The following is a 22,119-nucleotide window of genomic DNA, read 5'->3' on the forward strand; positions in this document are numbered from 1 at the left end:
ACATGCAGAGGTCAGTACCCAGCCAGAGACTCAGGGAACCCACTGCTAATCTCTAGAGGGTTCTCTTTACAACTTCCTCATCTATGATACTTTGCTGCACAAATCCACACCATCTTAGCCTCCCAGAACCCCACAGCAAGACCCTCAGGCTCTCTCAGGTATCCCCCTTTGTGAACTGAGGCCTGGAAACAGCCTCCAGGAAGGAAGCTGGGGCAATTGAAGGGCTCACTCATTTTTTGCCTCCTTCCATGGATCACAGTTTTGCAAAGGCCTGTTATCCAATGTCTAAAAACTAGTTGCATATATTTTCCCCAGGTTTTTAGTTACTTATGGTAGAACCACAGTAATAAAAGTGCATATATTTGGATTCTATTCCTGGAAATTCTGATTCAAGGTGAGGTCCAGGTATCTCCATTTTGAAAAAATTTATAAAAGTGATTCTGCAATGCAGGTCCCTGGTTGTCTATGAAGAAAAAGAGGCCATTGCCACTGACAGACCTATGGGTCCCTATTTGAAATAGCGCCGGTCACATTTACACACACACTGGTGTGCATTCAATTATTATATATTATCATTTCAATCAGCATGTATTTATATATACATTATTTTAACTATACTGAGCATTGTGACCCTATGAATTTGAACTCTAAAGTGAAAATATATTCACCATTTTAAAGTACAGAATCAAGCTGGCTTGGCATGCATGCTTAATTTTTTAAAATCATGTTGGATATCTCCTTAAAAATAACATCTCTGTTCAGGAATTTTTTAAGATTTATTGATCTTTTAAGAAAGTTGCTGAGACCATTTACATCTGGATTCCGTAATCTGTAGGGGGTTTTAGATTATGCAAACACACATACACACCATACCTTGCATACATATGTGTTTTAAAATATTATAATAGCATTAATAGCTAGTATTTATTGAGCACTTATTTGCCAGGCACTGAACTAAGTTCCTTATATTGATTATATGCTTTGAAACTCAAAACCATCATAAAATGTAGGTCTTGTCATTACCTCCTTTTATGAGGTTAGTGTCTTGCTCAAAGTTAGGCAATGAGAAGGTGCAGAACCACAAGCCAGCTCAAGTGTTTGTGATTCAAAACTGTGCTTGTAAAAACTATGCTGCAATATCAATGTAGAATCAGAAAATTTCCCCCAAATATTTTGAAATAAGAAAATGAAAAAGTGAAGGAATTTTTGACCAAACTTTCTTTTCTCAGATTAATAATTTTTCTAAATAAACCTCTTTCATGGAAAGATGTAGAGTGAAAAATTGGCAAATGGGAATTTTTCTAATGATAACCCTTTTCCCTCAAGTAAGCAATGACCTTTCAAATCAATATTTACTATTATTGACTGAAATTTAAACATACAGTAAGTTCAACTGAAAAAGGAAGTTTTGCCGTATCAAAGAACTCTGACACAGATAAAGAAGAAAATGATTAATCCTGTGGGAATCAGAACTTTGATCCCATGTTTACCTACAGGTGAATGGCAGCAGACATTTTACCAAAGAAGAGTCATTAAAAGGAGTCAGTGACTTCAGGAATCCCTTGAATCAATACATAGCTGTCCCCATGTTTGTAAAAGCCCATTTGTCTTTGTGTAAATTGGATGGGTTCTGTTCAGACATCTCAAAATACCGTGCATTTTTTGTTCAGTAAAGCCACAAAGGCTGAACTCAAGATAGTTCAACCAACAGGTGAGGTATTGTCCCATCTCTAAAATAAAGTCTCTTTTATAAACTTTCACTAAAAACACTAAAGGAGTCTATGCACACACACATGCTTCAGGGACTGCCATAAAAGGAAAGGGCAGGGTATAATTTTCTATTAGTTCTGTTTTTGTTCTTTGTGGGTTTTTTTTTTTAAGATACATCACTTCCCTCTCCTCTGCCCTTCCACACCCAGAAACATTTGCATGTTTCATAAAACTCAGTTTAAAGAAACTTGGGTTAATGAACTCCACATGAATAGAAATGATGTCCAGGTTTCTGCAGTGAACATTTAGAGCTGTTCATCTTCTCTACCTCTTACCACAATCACAAAGTGAGAGTTACAACAGCCTGGAGGTCTAATGAACACCTGTTTCATTTATTCATGATATAACTTGAGCTGCTGCAAAAATTGCTTTTGCAAAAACAGATGAAAAATTATAAAGAAGCTCTGCTTTCCAGAGTAGCTTGTGCATAACTATCACTTCATAAACAGATTCAATCCAAGTCTTATCTTTTGGTATCTCAGAGGAAAGCAGTACCTGCCTTGGAATCATGGTAGGAAAACATATGCTTTGGCTCAAACTACTTGGACATGTATCTAAACACAACTACCTACTTGCTGTGCAATTTTGAGCAAGTCACTTACCCATCCTGCGCCTTAATTTCTTATTAGGAAATTGGGAACAATAATAGTACCTCACAATAATCTCACAAGGTTGTTGTAAGGATGAGTAGGCATTTCTTAAAAATAAAATTCAGTCATTATTTCACTGTTCTCATGGTCGTTGTGGCAATAAGTTCTCTCAAATACACAGCAATTTTATTTGAAATAGGGCAGACATTTTCTGATAGAGTTAAGAAATCTCTAGCTCAACCATATTTGCAATATATTCAGCTAATTTCATCCAGCCACAAGACTCTTAACAAATCCCTCCCACATACAGAATCTTCCATGACTAGCGTTGCCCAAAAGGACATCATGCATATTCTTTCAAATTTCAAAATTACTGTAATTGTTGCCTGGCTCACCCTTGTAGTTTATCATATACTGTTTTGTGTTCTCAATTATACTTCTTTTCATTTATGAGTTGTCTTCCTAACCAGACTGTGAGCTACTGAGAGGTAGAAACTTGAATAGTTCTCTGATTCCTCGCTTAAACTTAGCAGCAGCAGCAGGAGCAGCAGGAGCATCTTCTCATCATCATATCTCCTCTTATCTCTTCACCTAGGGCAAGCCCCAGAAAGGGCTGACAGCTGAAGACCATCAGCCAGCGGCACACCCAACCGCTGGGGTAATAATCTTTCATTCCTGATTGGGGCCTGGGTGGTACATCAGAACATCCATTATAATAATCAGGATAGTGTAAGTATAATAACCATAGAAGGTAGGGCCAGACACTCCTGCACGCGGGCAGAGATTTTCTGTTCCTTTGTGACAGTGTTGGGTGCAGATTTTCCTAGGGAAAACCTAGGTGACCTCCGAAGGTTGACCTTGTTTATTAATCAGCCTATGAATCAATAGGCGTTGAGAGGCTTTCTTAGGCAAACAATTGTTGCCCTAGTGAATCAGAAAGTCAATGGTAAAACTGACAACATAATGCCATTTGCAGCAACATGGATGCTCCTGGAGAATGTCATTCTAAGTGAAGTAAGCAGAAATAGAAAGAAAAATACCATATGAGATCGCTCATATGTGGAATCTAAAAAACAAAAACAAAAACAAACAAACAAACAAAAACAAAGCATAAATACAGGACAGAAATAGACTCACAGACAGAGAATACAGACTTGTGGTTACCAGGGGGGTGGAGGGTGGGAAGGGATAGACAGGGATTTCAAAATTGTAGAATAGATAAACAAGATTACACTGTATAGCACAGGGAAATATACACAAAATGTTATGATAACTCACAGAGAAAAAAACGTGACAATGAGTGTGTATATGTCCATGAATGACTGAAAAATTGTGCTGAACACTGGAATTTGACACAAAATTGTAAAATGATTATAAATCAATAAAAAATGTTAAAAAAAAAAAGAAAGTCAGTGGTAACAAAATATAGGTATCTGTCTGAGCAACCATGTTCAATTACAGGTCCAAGGAATTCCACTGATGATTCTCTTCCCCAAACTGCATCCAAGAGAAGCTGCAGAAGAGCTCAGACCTGGCTCTAAGCCTTAAAACGAACAAACAAACAAACAAACAAACGAAACCTATATGAAACTCTTTGAGAAATAGAAAGTGGATGGGTGGGAAGATGAGGAGGCACGCTCTAAAGCCCTAAATGGGGATAGTTTGGGTGGGAATTCTCTAGTTGTGCTCTTTTCTCTCCCAAAATTTCCCTGAGCGATCATTGCATTCTCTGCCATGACCACAGAGCCAATAAGATAATATCCTAGATGCTATGGAAGCTCCAGAGATAAAGAATAGACAGCATTAGTACAGATGAGCTGGGAAGCACCTGGGCAACCTGCTCTTTCTCAAAGCACCCCACAGCTTTAGCAATTGCATCCTTGGGTAAAAACAGTTCCTGGGAAGAGGGAAGGAATTCCCGGGGTGGAAAGGATGGTGCAAGAGTGGCTTAATCCTGGATTTCAGCACAAGGGTCTCTCCACCATGGGGCACTGCCCCCAAATCACTTGGTATAGCACTCTCTATCTTCTAACTCACCTGAAGAAATGCTAGCCAGGGCCTAAGCTTTTGCCCTCCTCTCCAGGTAGACACCACTGAATGCTAGCCAGGGTCCTAGCAGGAAATGGTGGCATATTCTAACTGATAATTTGAGAACATTCAAATAGTAAGATTATTTATAGTTACATGTGAAGCATATAGTAGAACTCAAATACCAGTAACAGGCCTGAAAGGAAGTAAGAGTTATTAGAATCACAAGGAGAAATTTGGCAGTCTTGATCTTCAGTCAAGGACATAGCCAATACCATTGGGAGTGAAGTGAGAGAATAAATACCCTTGACTTCACATTCTCCCCTCCCACCATTCTCCTGCTGGTTCTTCCCAGGGGCTGAACCCAATAGGAAGCCAAATGGCAAGGGAGCTGTTGATGTTGTTTGTACAGGTTGGCCTTAAGGGATATGGAGCAGGGTGGGAAAAGATGGTGAGTGGATCTGAAGGGACAAACAGAAGAACTCCAGAGCACCAAGTTAGCTGATAATCCCAAGGAATAATAATAATGAGGTATCTTACAAGCATAAACACTACAAAATGAAAACAAATAATGAAAAACTTGCCCCAGAAAAGCAGAATTAATGTAACAGATAAAAATTTTAAATAAATAAAATTCAGAGATATAAAGAGGAATATTAGAATCACGAAGCAAAGGAAAGCAATTATGGAAAATAGGTAATTGACCTATTGTGATGGAGAATAATATAATAAATGGGTTTAACAGCAGAATGATCACAGTCAAAGAACAAATTCGTGAGCTGGAAGACCAGGTCAAGGAACTCTTCCAGAAAATATTAAGAAAGGACAAAGAAGTGGGGGAGGGGGAAGAAAGAGAAATTAAAAGACATGAAAGAAAGGTCAGCATCTATCTGGTGGGAGTGCCAGATGCAGATAATAATTAAATGCAAACAGGAACATTTTTTAGGAAATAATGTCCAAGAGTCTCCCAGAATTAAAGAAACATCCAAAACTCCAGAATGACAGGATTTATAATGCTGAAATAGGGCAAAGAAAAAAAATTCACTCTAAACACACTATAGTAAGATTTTAAAACCTCAAAGGAGAAGAAAAGGAAACCAGATTTCTTAACAGCAAAACCGTATAGAAGATAAATATATAATTTCTTTAAATTACTGAAAGAAAACAAAGTTCAACTTTGTACTTTATCATCAACTAATCCATAATTTAAATGTAATAACGGAATAAAAATACTCTCAGAAAGTTTACCACACCAACACTCTCTTTGAAAGAACTCTTGGAGAATGTATCCAGCAAGAAGAGAAATTAATATGAGAGGAAGCAATAAAATATGAGAAGGCAAGATGAATGAAGAACCTAGTGAGATTTATTTTTGTTTAATTAAGCCTTGGCCAAGACAAATCAAAAACGTATATCCATAATAATTGAGAACTAAAATTTTAGTTGACACGCATAGATGGGGAAAGGGATTGTGTGTGTAGCGGGGTGGGTGTTGAGAAAAAGGAAGTAATAGTGTGCTAAAGTTCCTGTCTTTTCAGAGAAACATAATTTCTGGTGATCTTTAGATACTAATGGAGAAAAAAAATAAGCATTAACAAAGATTTAATAAATTAGGATTAACTGTCATAAGAATAAGAATAGATGTTTAGTGTTCAAATACCAGAAGAAAAATTTAATCTATCCAGTGGAAGATAGGAAACAAGTAAAATCACATGTTATTGTGATTAAATAACTATTCTGATATGTGGGTTGTTTTTTTTAAACAGTATCTCATACAGAAAGTTTTAAAAACTATTCATGATACTTGGTATTTCTAACCTGTGATTTCAGTTCTCTGACTTTCCATACTTCTATTACCTGAATCCAAATTAACTTTTATAGTGGCCCCAGTTTTTATGGATGATTGATATCAGTATTTCAGCTTATCCTGCTACAGAGCCACATACAGTGTCTGTCTCTCTTTTATGTTCCCAAAGAAAGACATGTTCATATTCTGATGTTTTATTATCAGGAGAGTCAGTAAATGATCTACACAGAATTCATACTAGAGTCGTAGAGTGTGACAGAATATGATTGTGTCATCTGAAATGCATGCAGAGTTTCACTATTGCAGCTGTAAATCAAAAGGACAACACTTGTGCTGCCTGGCTCTCCTTGCAAGAGTACCTCTAAATTCATGTTAAACTTATAAACTACTTTCTCAAGATTAGCAAATTGGATTTTGGTGAATCCCAATGCTTAACCAATTTATTCCTAGCAAAGTTTGGGAAGTTGCACATTAAGTTTTCCTCTCCTTCCTCTCAGCCTTCCCTGCCAAAGGATGTGTCAACTTTTTGTTAAAGGAGGCACTTATGGGAGAGAGGCTTTTCCCTCCAGACTATTCAGTCCCCTGTGTCTGATTTCCTAGCGAGTGCTAATTATTGGTGGAAACCTGTTAGATGGAGTTCGTGAATTGGGCATCTTTGTACAAGGAACAGGAAACGAAATTACCACTTCATTTCACATAAATATCAGTTGTCACCAAGAAGGCAACAAGCAGTGCCAACTTCAGATGTGAACTGGTGATCTCTAGAGAATATGCTGGCTTTCGATGTAAGACAAGAAGGATGTGGAGATAGGGGAGGAAACTAAGCTGGCCAGAAAATACTTGTTCCTCTTGCAGAATAATATCTGAAATTCATGGTTGGAGTTTCACCCCTTACTTCAAGACTTTCTGGGTTATTGAACTGCAATTAATCTAAGGAAAGGAGACATTTTAAATCTTATCCATTCTTTGTTTTTTTTAGTTAGAAATGAGTTTCAGACCCTGTGCTGTGAGTATGTTTTAGAAATGTAAAGAAAGAATAAGAACGCACCCCTGGAAGGAGAGATGAGGGACAGGAGCTAAAAGCAAACCTAATGCTGTCCAGTCCTGCTGTGCAGTGCCATGTGTGACTGGTCAGGGTCTCACTGGATCACTTAGTCACTGAACCACAGGGGAATCAGAGGGGCCTGGCCACCCCAAAGGAGGAATTGGGAGGAATTCTTCCATAAAGAGGAAGTTATAGTAGGCCTCAAGTGAAAAGAGAAAGGGGCCTCTGGCCACACTATGTTGTGTTTGGTTACAACCAGTTAGGTCATAAGCCACCATGTTTAACCAACCATAATGAAGTAACTGCTTTGGGCAAAGATCTACTTGAAGATGGTAAAGGAACAAAATAGAAATGAAAGACCTGGTTGCCCTCATCCTTTGAAAATCCAGTAAGAAAAATCATATAGTCACACACAATAAGGAACAGCAATTCAAAGCAACACACTGGTTAGTTCAAATTAGTAAAACAAAGGCAGAGACCGTAAATGAAAGTTAAATCCAAGCAAGACTGGTCAGAACACTTCCTGCAGAAAAGATCCTAGCTTCACCAAAAGGTAACGTCAGATTCAAGGCATCAAGGAAGAGGCCATTCCTAGGTGTTTTGGTTTTTGTTTGTTTTTGAATAACTGTAACACGCACGAGTGAGTGTAGACATTGGTTACACGGGCCTCTGGGTTTCAATTACACATAGAGGCAGCTTTTCAATGGAACAAGCCACCCCCGCTGACACTAAAAGTACCAATATAACTATGGATTTGCAGCTATGGAAAGTTTTCCTAAGTCTACCCACCTCCTGTAATTTCACAGTATCTCATATGCATCCCCTGCCCCTGTACTTTCAATATTATAATAATCTGCTGATGGCTGTTTCTTGCAAGAGTTTGAAAGTTCCGCAGGTACTGAGGTCATGTCTTATTCATCCCAGTAACTCAATACATGACATAGGGTACGGTACACAGCTGGCACTTGACAATACTCATTTATTCTATCAGTATTAACTGAGCACGTACTTTATGTCAGGTGGCACAGGCATTCTTGCTCTGAAGGTGCTTACATGCAAAGCCTGTCAGTGAGAGGATACGCAGATGGAGTGAATGTTTCTGTATTCAGGTTCTGCAAACGTTGCCCTGTAAGGTCCTCCTTACTTCTTGAAAGGGGTAAAATCCTTTGGTTGAAAACTTGTCTCCGTCTTACCAACAAGTGTGTTCACAGAGGTCAAAAGCTTTCCCCTAGGGCATAAAGCGTTATGCTTGCAGGGTCAGAAGGAGCATGTCAGGGATAGATGGCCTGGGGGGGAGACAGGCACCAGGCTAACCAGACCCCCAGGGCCTGAGCACCAAGAGGGCTGCTTTATCAGCCTCAAGTGAAGTTTGTCTAAGCTCCCTCTCCTCTTGCTAGTTCCAGATTCAGTCAGCTCATCAATCCTATTTACAAAATGTCTAATACTCATTTATGTGCTGTTCCCCTCAAGAATCCTATGATGTGAATTTCTAGCTAAGTCTAATGTTTCTGTTTGTGTTCTCTGAAGACTGCCCTGATGAATTTTTCCCCCAGCAGCTTGGAAAATAGTTAGCCATCAAAGTAGTTGTTGATAGCTATTCATCATCTAAGCCTGAGCGGCCGTAAAATTTTTCTAAAAAGAATTTGAATAGGAAAGTAAAGTGTGTCTTAAATTTACAAAAAAAAAAATGAAGATAGAAGATTGACATCATAAAATAATGGATTTTGCATTTGTCACAATTCATTGGTGACAGACATTCCAATATCTAAAAATGCAAAGTTTTAAAAACAGAAATCATTAAAATCTGTAGAGCATTTAAAAAATTATCTCTTGCTTCTCAAAACCACTCCATAAAGGAGGATGAAGTGGTATTTTTCTATGTGACAAATGATAAAACTATGGAGGATTTTTTTCTTTTTTTCTCAACTTTATTTCATGAAAAATTTCAAGTAAAGTTGAAAAAGAGTGGAATGGATACTCAGATACCTACCACTTAGATTGAGCCATTTTGCTAATTTTGCTTTATTTATACATGTATAAAAATATTTCTCTCATGTTGAACCATTGGAAAATAATTTGCAAACACCATACATTGTATCCCTAAATACTTCAGAATTTGTCAATTAAAAATAATGACATTCTTCTTTTATAGCCATAATATCATTTTCACCCTATGAAAATTAGAAATTATTCCCTAATATTGTCTAATGCTTAATGTCTGAATTTCTTCAATTGTCCCCTAAGAGGTCTTTTTCTTATTAAGATATAATTCACATACCATAAAATCCATCTTTTCAAAGTGTACGATTTAGTGGTATTAGTGCATATCATTATGACTATCTAATTCTAGAATATTTTCATCCCCTCAAGGAAACGCTTTACCATTAGCAGTCACTTCTCATTCTCTCCCTGCTCCAGCCCTACCAACCATTAATCTGCTTTCTGTCTCTGTGGATTTGCCTATTCTGGGCATTTCATGTGAATGGAGTCATACAATATGTGGCCTTTATGTCTGGCTTCTTTCACTTAGTACAATGGTTTCAGGTTCATCCATGGTATAGAATGTAAAGGCACTCCACTTCTTTTCACTGCTGAATAATTCATAGCTGAAAAATAGAACTCCATTGTGTGGATGTGTATCTTGTTTATCCATTCATCAACTGACTGCACATTTGGGCTGGTTCTACGTTTTGGTTTTTATGAATAATGTTGCTATGAACATTAATGTAAAAATTTTTCTGTGGACATATGTTTTCAATTCCCTTGCATCTGTCTAGGAATGTAATTGCTGGGACATATGGTAGCTCTAAGTTTAATATTTTGAGGAACTTCCAACCTGTTTTCCAAAGCAGCCATTTCACATTCCCACTTGCAATTCATGAGAGTTTCAGGTTCTCCACATCTTCATCAACACTTGTGATCATCTGTCTTTTTAATCACAGCATTTCTGACATGGGTGAAGTGGTATCTCATTGTGGCTTTTATATGAATTTACCCAATGACAATGATGCTGAGCATCTTTTCACGTACTTATTGACCATTTATATAGATTCTTGGAAAACTGTATATTCATATTCTTTGCTCATTTTAAAATTAGGTTATTTGTCTTTTATTGTTGAGTTGTAAATGTTCTTCATATTCTAGATACCAAACCTTTGTCAGATATATGATGTGCAAATATTTTCTCACATTATGTGAATTGTATTTCACTTTCTTGATGCTATCCTTTGAAGCACAAAAGTTTTCAGTTTTGATGACATTCAATCAATCTATTTTTTCTTTTGTTACTTGTTCTTTTGGTGTCATATCTAAGATACAACTACCTAATCTAAGGTCACAAAGATTTACCTCTAAGTTTTCTTCTAAGAGTTTCACTATTTTTGTTTTTACATTTAGGTCTATGATTAATTTTGAATTAAAATTTGTATGTGGAATGAAGTGGGGGTCTAACTTCATATTTTTATACATGGATATCCAGTTGCCCCAGCATTAGCTGCTAAAAAGACTATACTTCTTCACTGAATTCTCTTTCACCCTTGTCAAAAATTAGGTGACCATAAATGTATGGGTTTGTTCCTGGACTCCCAATTCTATTCTACTGCTTTATACATCTAAACATATGGTAATTTTATAGTAGTCTTGATTATTGTAGCTTTGCAGAAAGTTTTGAAATTGTTAAGTGTGAGTCCTCCAACTTTGCTCTTCTTTTTCAAGATTGTTTTGGCTATTCTGTGTTCCCTGTAATTCCATATTAATTTTAATATCAATTGTCAATTTCTGCAAAAAAGACAGCTAGGGTTTTGATAAAGATTGTGTTTAGTATTTTTAAAACTTACAAAGAGTGACTTTAAGTGGTAGCCAATAAGCTTCCCTAAGGAAAGAGATTTTTCAAGGACAGTCACTTTTAACTATTTTAATTGTTTCAAAGGACTAAATATGGGGTATTTATTCTCATTTTAAAATAACTTCATTCATTTTGAAGAAAAATTACATTAAATACATGCAATACAATTTCAAAGGGTGTTCATGAATAAAGATGTGTGCTGCCAAGTAATCTACAGCACTCTTACCAGAACTGGTGCTCTTTAATCAGCAACTTTTTTTTTAAAGAGATAATTTTGCAGGGAATTTTTTTCTTTCTTTTGAAGAAATCTGATTGCTAATTATTAAAGAGAGAGTACTACACAGCTCCAACAACTAAGTGAGGAACAGACTGAAAGATGAATTTTCAGCAAATGAAACTTCAAAAAGCAACAACCACACTTCAAGCTGTTGCTGTAAGCTTTTAAAATGCTATTTTATAGAAGACTGATTGCCTAGGATTTCAGTTAGCAATACTGTAAAAGGAAAAGATTAAAAAAATGTTTCCCCTTATAGGTTTGGTGCCAAACCTTTGCAATTGACTTTTTCACTCTTTTTCTTCCTCAATGTCTCCTCATCACTCACCCCATCTCCTCTTCACTGAGTGCTTCCTTTTTGGGGGAACTTTCACATATAGATTTTTTAATTATGTTAAAATAAAGATAAAATACATTACTACTTAAATAATTTATTTTCTTACATCCAGGTCACTGTTGACCCATTCTACACCAAGCTCTTGGGTTACGTCCTGAAAAAGTAGCAGGGACCTGGCTGGGGAATGTATGGATCAGTTCAGGTAAGTATTTGCATGAATATCAAGATAGGGTGCTATCCACCCTCCACTGACTGTACAAGACAGACTTAAGTGTAAAATTTTCTAAATAAAGGTTTTGGTACTTCTAAGACAAATTCATCTTTAATAGGACTTAAGCTTGATTAGACAAATTAAAATTTTCTCTGTGTGGAAGCAAACTAAATGTCCATTGACAGATGAATGGATAAAGAAGATACAGTACGTGTACACACACACACACACACACACACACACAGGAATATTACTTAGCCATAAAAAGAATGAAATAATGCCATTTGCAGCAACATGGATGGACCTGGAGATTATCATACTAAGTGAAATAAGTCAGATAGAGAAAGACAAATATCATATGATATCACTGATATGTGGAATCTAAAAAAAATGATACAAATGAACTTATTTACAAATCAGAAATAGACTCACAGACATAGAAAACAAACTATGGTTACCAAAGGGGAAAAGGTGAGGAGGGATAAATTAGGAGTTTGGGATCAACATGTATACACTACTATATATAAAACAGAAACAACAAGAACCTACTGTACAGCACAGGGAACTATATTCAATAACTTATAATAACTTATAATGGAAAGGAATCTGAAAAAGAATATATATGTATATATGTGAATCACTTTGCTGTACACATGAAACTAACACAACACTGTAAGTCAACTATACTTCAATAAAAAAATACAAAAAAATTTACTCAATGGCAAATACTATGTAATAAAAGAAATATTACTCATATATATGTCATAAATATGATTTTTGATAGCTGTAAAATCTCTTATAAGATAGCTACTTCGTGGATTATACTATGAGGCAAATTTTAGTGTCAAAGTGACAATTATCAATCACTCAGTTTGCTTCTGAGTCACCCACTTTTCTCCACTGTCAGAAGTATACAATCAGAGAAGGAAATTCATTTTAATTCAATTAAATAGGAAATGTACACAGTGAGGTGAATCTTAGTAAGAAAACTCAAGTAGAGTATTCCAAAACAAATAAAAGTGATTCTTATCTAGTATTTTTAGTTTCATGACCCACTAGCCTCCATGTAGTATCCTAAATTACCAAAAGCTGAACATATGTAGACTTTATGTGTTTGGGCTTCAAAAGATGATGTGTTAGGTCAAATAGCCACTCCCACACAGATACATTCACTCTCACTAGTTTTACTGAAAGGTTTAACCTGCCAGTTAGGTGCAGTTTCTGAGAAGTCTTTGTTTAGTCTGATTTGAAACAACTCAAGCTTGGGCTCTTGCTTCAGAATGCTTGTAGAAAATTATTATAATAAAGAAAAATTTTCCAAAGAATTGAGATTATAATGCTTCCATATTTTTAAACTTGTAATTTGGTATTATTAAAGAATGTACTCTATGACAAGAGCTTTGAAACTTTTCTTTTACTCTGATGCATATAAAAAATACCTTCTACATTGCAATTCAGTACACACTCCAGTGTGTGTGTGTGTGTGTGTGTGTACCAACAGAAGTTCTATGAAACTGTACTTTCCCTCACTACATGCAATGCATTCTGATATTTTTTATTCTATTTCTTTTTTGAAAGGTTGATCTTCAACTCAAGTCTTTTTAAAAAAGATTTTTCAAATTTTTCTTTAATGGAGGTACTGGGGATTGAACCCAGGACCTCGTACATGCTAAGCACATGCTCTACCACTAGCTGTACCCTCCCCCTTCTATTTCTTAATTTGGTAAAAATGCTGAGTAATCCACCCAATTGATTTAATAATGCAGTAACAGATCCCAACCTGCAGTTTAATAAACACTGTTCAGAAAAAGACAGTCTCATCACATCTGAGTAATCCAAGAATCAGACCTCAGTTTGTTACGTGATAAACCCAGCTTCGACTCAGGTGCCACCTCACTTTGAGTAACAAAGGCTTATATTACTGTCTGTTTTCTTCCTTCTATAATAGTCTCAGATGCCACATACTGCAGGCAAATACAAACATGCCAAGAGATAAGACTGAGCAATCACATAGCATCAGTTGCAGGCTTAAAAAAAAATCTCTCATCTTGAATATAAAAATCTATAAAATTGGTGATTATGTAATCAGCAATCAAGAGAAGGGCAAATATTGAAGGAGAAATAGTCCCATAAAAGTAAAACAGATATGACATTCTCAATCTGCCTCCCTCTAGACTCATTTTTTTATCCTCTGTCCTTCCTCATGTCTATTTTTTTGCTCAGTAGGTAGAATATGGTTGCCTTTGCCCCAATGTCTGCTTTCTTTCCCAGAAAGTTGCTTTTCTCTTAGACTCATGGCAGCCTTCCATGCAGTCTCTCCTCATCCTTCTTTATCTCTCTTTGAATAATGGAAGCTCTTTTATTCAATCCAGGGCACTACCTCTCACTTGACTCCTCACCCACTAATCAATCACTCATTGCCCAAGGATTCCCAGTAAATTCTGGCTCCCCTTCCTCCCTGCCAGAACATTGTTTCAGCTTTTATCAAACAAAGGCACATGATTATATAGCCAACTTAGATAAAAACAACACAAAAGAGGGGTTTAATTTTTTTGTTTTCCTTCCAGGCAACATCATAGTCTACTTGGATAGATATAGTCACTGTATCCACCCAGCATAAGATAAAGATTTTATTTTATTTTCCCAAGGATAAGGTGAAATTAATTGAGCCATAGGGAATTTCCTGTCCCAGCCCTGGCTAGAGAAAAATTCCCTTTAATAATCTCGGCCTTTCTGTTTACTTTAACTGCACATAGCACCTTGATAGTGGGGCTATGTCACTTTTAATCTTCCATCACATCACTGGTGGTTATTGTTAATTATTTTTACTTTTCCTACAACGACTCTCTTTTCTTGTTACTCACATGACCAAATTAAATATGAATTAAACTTGTAACCTAGAGTGGAGCAGAACTAGACCATCAGCTTTCTGTCTAAAAATGTTGTTTCAGCATCTGCATGTCCTCTTTTTGGAAGTCATATTTTATTATATCGTCCCATCTAAAAAGGATGCACTAGATAACATTTAATGTCAGGTGTCAAAGCTCAGCAGAGAAATAATCTGCTTGACTCCTATTACTTTATTGGTTTTCCCCTGATTTTAACTAATAGATATCCATATACAATTTTTCCCCAATATGATATAACGGTATAAAGATAAAAGTGAAAATAAACTATCATTCCATCACTTAGACAGCACTCTGGTACATACCATGGAGACATTACTCTCATAAGTATGTCACACACGTGTTAATACAATATTTTAGAAAATCTCAAAAGTAGTTGTCTTTCGGTGTCTGGACTAGGGATAATTTTTTTTCTACTTCTTCACATCCTTCTCTGCTTTCCACACTTTAAAATAATGTCCATGCACTGGTTGCAAGTCAGAATAAAAGAATGCAAAAAGCTGAAAAGACTAATCGAGGAGCCACAGTGAGGAGAGAGGTCATGTGGGCAGATGGACGCTGGGGCAGGCAGGGCGTGGGCATGGGAAAGGCTTGCAGGTGGGACTGGGGAAGGGTCTGCAGAGGAAGGAAGCCCCAGCTAATCACACCTAACTCTCAGTTCCTGCTGTTGTTCTCTCAGAACTTTCACACTTGGGCACCTCCACAGTCACTTTCACACGTTTATATTTTCCAGAACTTCACGAAGAGCTGATAAAAAGAAAATTACCTAGATCTTTTGGCAGGGTCAAGAAGTGAGGAGTAATTTATATGTTTTTCTTAACTTCTGCTATTTGGATCATTATGAAAAACCTTGCTCATAGGTAGGATTTAGCTGGCACGAAAAAAAGTGATGATCATCTGTGCTCTCTCCATCAGGCCGGGGAGGAGGAAGTGCACACATCTCTGCAGGGCTTGGACTGACTCCCCACAGGCCACTATTTCAATGTAACTCTGTGAAATTACACTCCTTTGCCAACCCCAGGAAACTCCCCTCTTTCCCTAATGAAGCATTTATCACCCTTTCCACACTGTATCTACAGCCCATTCCCTCTCCTGCACCTTCATATCTCAGCCCCATCCATCTCTTCCTTTTGTTTTACTTCAGGAGGGAGGCTTGTTATATATTGCTTGTATAATGTTTTAATCATGGATTATGGGTTGCTTTACAGCTCCCTGAATGCCTTGGCAAGGTCTCTATATAAATAAAATTATTATTATTAAAGTCAATTAATCAGAGGCACAATTCACTTCTCAGTGTCTGACATCCTGAAAGCTTACTGATGCAGAAAAGTCTTTTTGTTTGCCTCCAGCATAACAACATTTTTGGGAATCAATAATATAGAACACAGGACTATAGAGGTCCTTAATTAGATTGTACTTTGTTAGATTGTACGTATCGATGCATTTCTTTCTGTTGACCTGTTAAGGATCAATGATTGATCAGCAGTAAGATAAGATATGCTATTCAGTAATTATGTTTAGGAAGTGCTGGTGAGGCTTGTCATATAATTTGCAAGCTATTTTAATTCATACTCAGCAGAAGAAAGAAAGGAGAAGCAGCTCCTTGTATAATTAGATTCTCACACCCACCTCAATTTCTTTTGATAGATTCTCTGTCTGGAGTGGCTAATTATTTTTTCTTTTTTAATTCTGGTAAACTTTTTATTGAAGCACACATAACATACATACAGAAAAGTGCGCAAATCACAAGTGAACATCTCAATGAACTTCACAGTGGAAATATACAAAACAGTGGAGAGGGTGTGGAGAAAAGGGAACCCTTCTACACTGCTGGTGGGAATCTAGTTTGGTGCAGCCATTATGGAAAACAGTATGGAGATTCCTCAAAAAACTAAAAATAGGCTTACCCTATGATCCAGCAATCCCAATCCTGAGCACATATTGGAAGGGAACTCTAATTTGAAAAGACACATGCACCCCAATGTTCATAGCAGCACTATATACAATAACCAAGACACAGAAGCAACCTAAATGTCCATCAACAGATGACAGGATAAAGAAGCTGTGGTATATATTTATATAAAAGAATACTACTCAGCCATAAAAAAGAATAAAATAATGTCATTTGTAGCAACATGGATGGACCTGGAGACTGTCATTCTAAGTGAAGTAAGCCAGAAAGAGAAAGAAAAATACCATATGCTATCACTCATATATGGAATGTAAAAAAAAAAAAACCAAAAAAAAAACCTGAAAGAAAAAAGAGAACATTACTGAGCCCATCTACAAAACAGAAACAGACTTGCAGACATAGTAAACACTCTTATGGTTACTGGGGGAAAGGAGGGTGGGAAGGGATAAATTTGAGAGTTTGACATTTGAAAATGTTAACCACTATATATAAAAATAGATAAAAAACAAATTTCTTCTGTACAGCACAGGGAACTATATTCAATATCTTGTAATAACCTTTAATGAAAAAGAACATGAAAATGGATATATGTATATATATGCATGACTGGGACATTATGCTGTACATCAGAAATTGATATATTATAACTGACTGTACTTCAATTGAAAAAAACTGTGGAAATCACAAAAAGTACCACCCAGATCAACCAATAGAACATTATCAGTCCTCAGAGGCCCCCTCACACCACCTCCCCTCATTACCCTTACTCAGAACTAATCCCCCAGATTAGTTTTGCCTGTTTTGTAACTTTCTATACATGCTGTCACACAGGATGTATTCTGTGTCTGCCCAATGATTTGGTTTTATGGTACTTAGGGTTTTTTATTTATTAAGTCCTTGCCACGAGGCAGGAATCATACTAAGGGAAGGGACTATTCAGACCTACTAGAGACAATCCTTGCCCTTGATAGCCTTTCAGGCTTGGAGGATGGGGAGAGAGAGACCTGCATACAGATGGAGGTGGGTAACCGTCAGTGGGTCTGTGAGGGAAGATAGTGGGGCACCAAGCAGACAGGGTTCAGTCCTGCCAGGCCCAGTAGGTATGTTAAAAAGACTTCCTAGACATAAATCTTTAAATTCTCTTTGGACTTGAGGACAAAGTAGGAAGGCATTACGGTGTTTGGACAAGTGATTCTGGAGCACCTTCTTGGTTGTTGCTGGTTGGGTCCTGCCTTTTCAGCTCCTTCCATGCCTTCATCCTTCCTAGTTTTTCCAACCCCTGTCATCCTCTATTTTCCCCTCCTCTCAACTCTCCTTCTGCCCTCTTTTTTTGTCTCCTTCCCATCAGATCTGGAGGTTTTTCCCCCACATCTGCTCTGGATCCTTCTCTCCTGACTGACCCTTGCTTCCACAGTGAGAGGAGACAAAAGATGGAAGCCTCCATTCTCTCAATGCCCACGCGTTCTGCCCACTCACCTCCCTGTATGGACTTCCTTAGGTTAGCGGCCTCATGGCACTGCTGGCGGCTGAGGACCAAGCAGGTGGAAAGGACAGATAGAGGGAAGAATGGATGTGGGTGGAGGATGCACAGAAGGGATGAGGGGAACCATTTCAATTGATTCTTTTTGGTTTCCCACTTTGATTCCTGTGGTCAATCGAATTGAGTTTGGCTGATTTAATATTTATTGCACTCCGGTACCATCGCCAAGAACTATTCAATTTCGGGTGTTGAAGTGGAGCAGTTAGAGTTTTGTTTTGTTTTAGCTCCAGCAAATCCATCCTTCTCTCCGAAAACCCAAAAGGTGGTTTGTGGTGATTGTTCGTCCACCGAGGGGATGCTGCTCCTGTGTCTCCTGCCAGAGGAATGCTCCCTGTTCCGTGTCAGTAGGAGACCATTTAAAACACCAGCACGGGACCTGGACCTCCTGCTTCATCATTATGCCAAGAATCCCCAGCCTATATTTCTTTTTCATCTGATTCTGATGGGGTGGTTTTTGTATTTTGCCCATTGGCTGCCTAAAGTGGAAACTTGGCTAAAAATGAGCTGGCTGAAGTTCAATCCAGACAAGATGAATGCCAAAGGTTGGTAAACTATAGAAATTGGAAGAGATATCCTGGTTCTCTTCACACAGGATTTTCCACAAGGGGATGTTGGACTTTCAGAGGAAGGAATGTGACTATCATTTGGCAAGTGTTAGGTTATGTTAAGAGGCAGGGGAGGGGGATGATGGACATCAAAGGGCTCTGGATCAAACCATCTGAGTTTTAAATCCTGGGCTGCATCAGCTAACTGGGTGACCTTAGGCAAGTTGCTTAAACTCGAAGCCTGTTCCCCAGTTTGCCACTTGGGATGTAATGCAGGCCTCATAGGTGATGGGCTGCATTCAGCAGGATTATGCATGTGGAGGGCTTGGTGCGGGGTCCGGCACACTCCCCAGTGAGTTGTGTCTTTATCTCTTCGGGATGGGATTCTGTTTTTAAAACTAGAGGATGCTGATGCTAGGTCCCTATGCTAAAAGGCAAATTTTTGAAGATTTCAGGTCCTACTGAGGTTAAACTTCAAAAGGGGCATGGTTGAAACTCCAAAATGTAGCTCTTTGGTTTGCATGTCAGATGAACAGATGCTACAAAATGTCTAACGTCTGCTGGTCCCACCACTTCTATAACAGACAGTACGTGTGTGAGGATCTTCTGGTCTCGGTGAGCTGTCACAAGGTCCAGACCCTGAATGACAGAAAACTCCTAAAGGACTATCTCCCTGTGCCTCTTCGAGCTGGGAATTCCAATAAACTTGGAAATAATAACTTAGCCAATACAGCAGCTTAAACTGCTTAAACTCCCATTGGGAGGTAAACCTCACTGAATAAGAATCAGTATCATATATGCTTTATTGTTTGAGCTATGGCTATATAATCACCCAGCCCCATCCCCAAGATGGGTTCACAGTTTTAAAGGCACTAGCTTGCTGTGAGTCCTCTTTGCCTGGCAAAACAATAAAGCTGCCTCTTTTCTTCTGAGCAAAAAAAAAAAAAAAAAAAAATTCAGTATCATATAGACACAGATACAGATATGTAATAGATGGTAAGGGATGATAGTTTGCTGGGATTATGTTATTGTCTAAAAGTATATATGGGAGAATTACATACATGTATTTTATGTGTAAATTAAAGTAAAATATTACTTTTATGCCATAAAACATTTATTTATAACCTGTATTATACCTGGAATCATGTCTTATGTTAGAGTCAGAGACAGGAAAAGACTCAGGTCCATCTCAAAGGAGGCCACAATCCAGTGTTTTAATTCAGGGCTCCGCAGTGTAGTTTTTACAGACAATAGAAAGAAAAGTTTCTCTGAGAAAGCACATCTTTTAAGCTACAACACTAGAAAATAACCTTTGAGTACAAAACAATTGATTCCTTTTCTCTTACATGCTACATCCCCATAGGTCAGGAAATCTTGTTAACTCTACCATAAAAATCTAACTACCTACTTCTCAGCACGCTGCCTGCTACCACACTAGACCAAGCCATCACCATCTCTTACTGGGAGTAGCCTCCTATCTGGTTTCCCATCACACTCTATTCTTTTTTTCTAAATTGAGGTATAACTGATTTACAATGTTGTTTTAGTTTCTGGTGTATAGCAAAGTGATTCATATATATACATACTCTTTTTCAGATTCTTTTCCATTATATTTTATTACAAGATATTGAATATAGTTCCTGGTGCTATACAGTAGGTCCTTGTTGTTTATCTATTTTATATATAGTAGTTTGTATCTACTAAGCCAAAACTCCTAATTTATCCTCCCCCCACCTTCTTTTTGTAACCAAAAGGTTGTTTTCTATGTCATTGAGTCTGCTTCAGTTTTATAAATAAGTTCATTTGTATCATTTTCCAGATTCTACATTTAAGGGATATCTTACGATATTTGTCTTTCTCTGCCTGACTTACTTCACTTAGTATGAAAATCTCTAGGGCCATCCATGTTGCTGCCAATGGCATTCTTTCATTCTTTTTTATGGCTGAGTAAAATTCCATTGTATATATACACCACATCTTTCTTATCCATTCATCTGTCGATGGACATTTAGGTTGCTTTCATGTCTTGGCTATTATAAACAGTGCTGATATGAACACTGGGGTGCATGTATCTTTTTGAGTTAGAGTTTCCTCTGGATATATGCCCAGGAGCAAAATTGTTGGATCATATGGTAACTCTATTTTTAGTTTTTTAAGGAATCTCCATACTGTTTTCCATGATGGCTGCACCAATTTACATTCCCAATGACACTGCAGAAAGCTTCCCTTTTCTTCTTACCCTCTCCAGCCTTTATTATTTGTAGACTTTTTGACGGTGGCCATTCTGACAGGTGTGAAGTGATACCTCATTGTAGTTATGAGTTGCATATCTGTAATAATTAGTGGTGTTGAGCGTCTTTCCATGCATCACACTCTGTTCTAAACACAGTGGATGAGCAGCCCTTTAAAAGCATGCCGCCCTATACACCAGGCCCTGTGCTCTGTGGTTTCCTATCTCACTCAGAGTTAAAGCCGAAGTTGCACCAAGAGATCTAGGTTCCCATTCTGTCTCCAATATGTAGTGGACCAATACTTTTAAACAGTACAATGAAAAAAAGTATTACTAGAAAAATAAAAATTAAAAATAGACATATAAGAAGAATAACTAAATTAATAATAAAACATAATCAGAATTCTGAACACTTACTCAATTTCTATTCTTATGGCATGGTGTGCGAGTCAGACCAGTTGGAGAAACATGCTTGGAGAAGCAATGGACTATAGACTGTGCTTCAGAGTCCACTCTGCTCTCCTGCCCACCCCAGGCTCTCAGCATGTCCTTCCCCTGTGCCCTCAGGTTAACAAGGTTGGCCTATGTGTTCTGCTAACCCAGTCCACAATTTCTTTTGGTGAAGCCCTCCAGAGGCCTCCAATGGAATCTCTTCATACTCTAGTCTAACAGAAGCCCATTGAGTTGAACTTTGAAACGTGGGGATAAAGACTTATCTTTCTAAAGTCATTTATTCTTCTGTTGGGGAAGAGCAAGGCCAGTGTTTTTTAGTTTATTTTATAGTTCATTATGCTCACTGTTGTTAAAAAACATATTTCTTAAATTACAATATGCTTAGTATAGTTTGTATATATGGTGCTGGAGAACATCTAAAAATCTAAACTTTTATCCATATGTATCAATGTAGTGGACAATATAGTTCTTATTTCACTGCAGTTAATAGTCTTTTGCCTGGATACAGTAAAGATAAGGATTGTATCTATTAAAAAGATGTGACCATTTTAAAACTGCCAAATACGTTTTGGGGGGTGAAGTTGAAATATCATTTGAAAAAAAAAAGGCAGTAAATTCATATTTCTC

Source organism: Vicugna pacos, chromosome 7 (assembly GCF_048564905.1).
Source record: "Vicugna pacos chromosome 7, VicPac4, whole genome shotgun sequence".
Taxonomy (NCBI): domain Eukaryota; kingdom Metazoa; phylum Chordata; class Mammalia; order Artiodactyla; family Camelidae; genus Vicugna; species Vicugna pacos.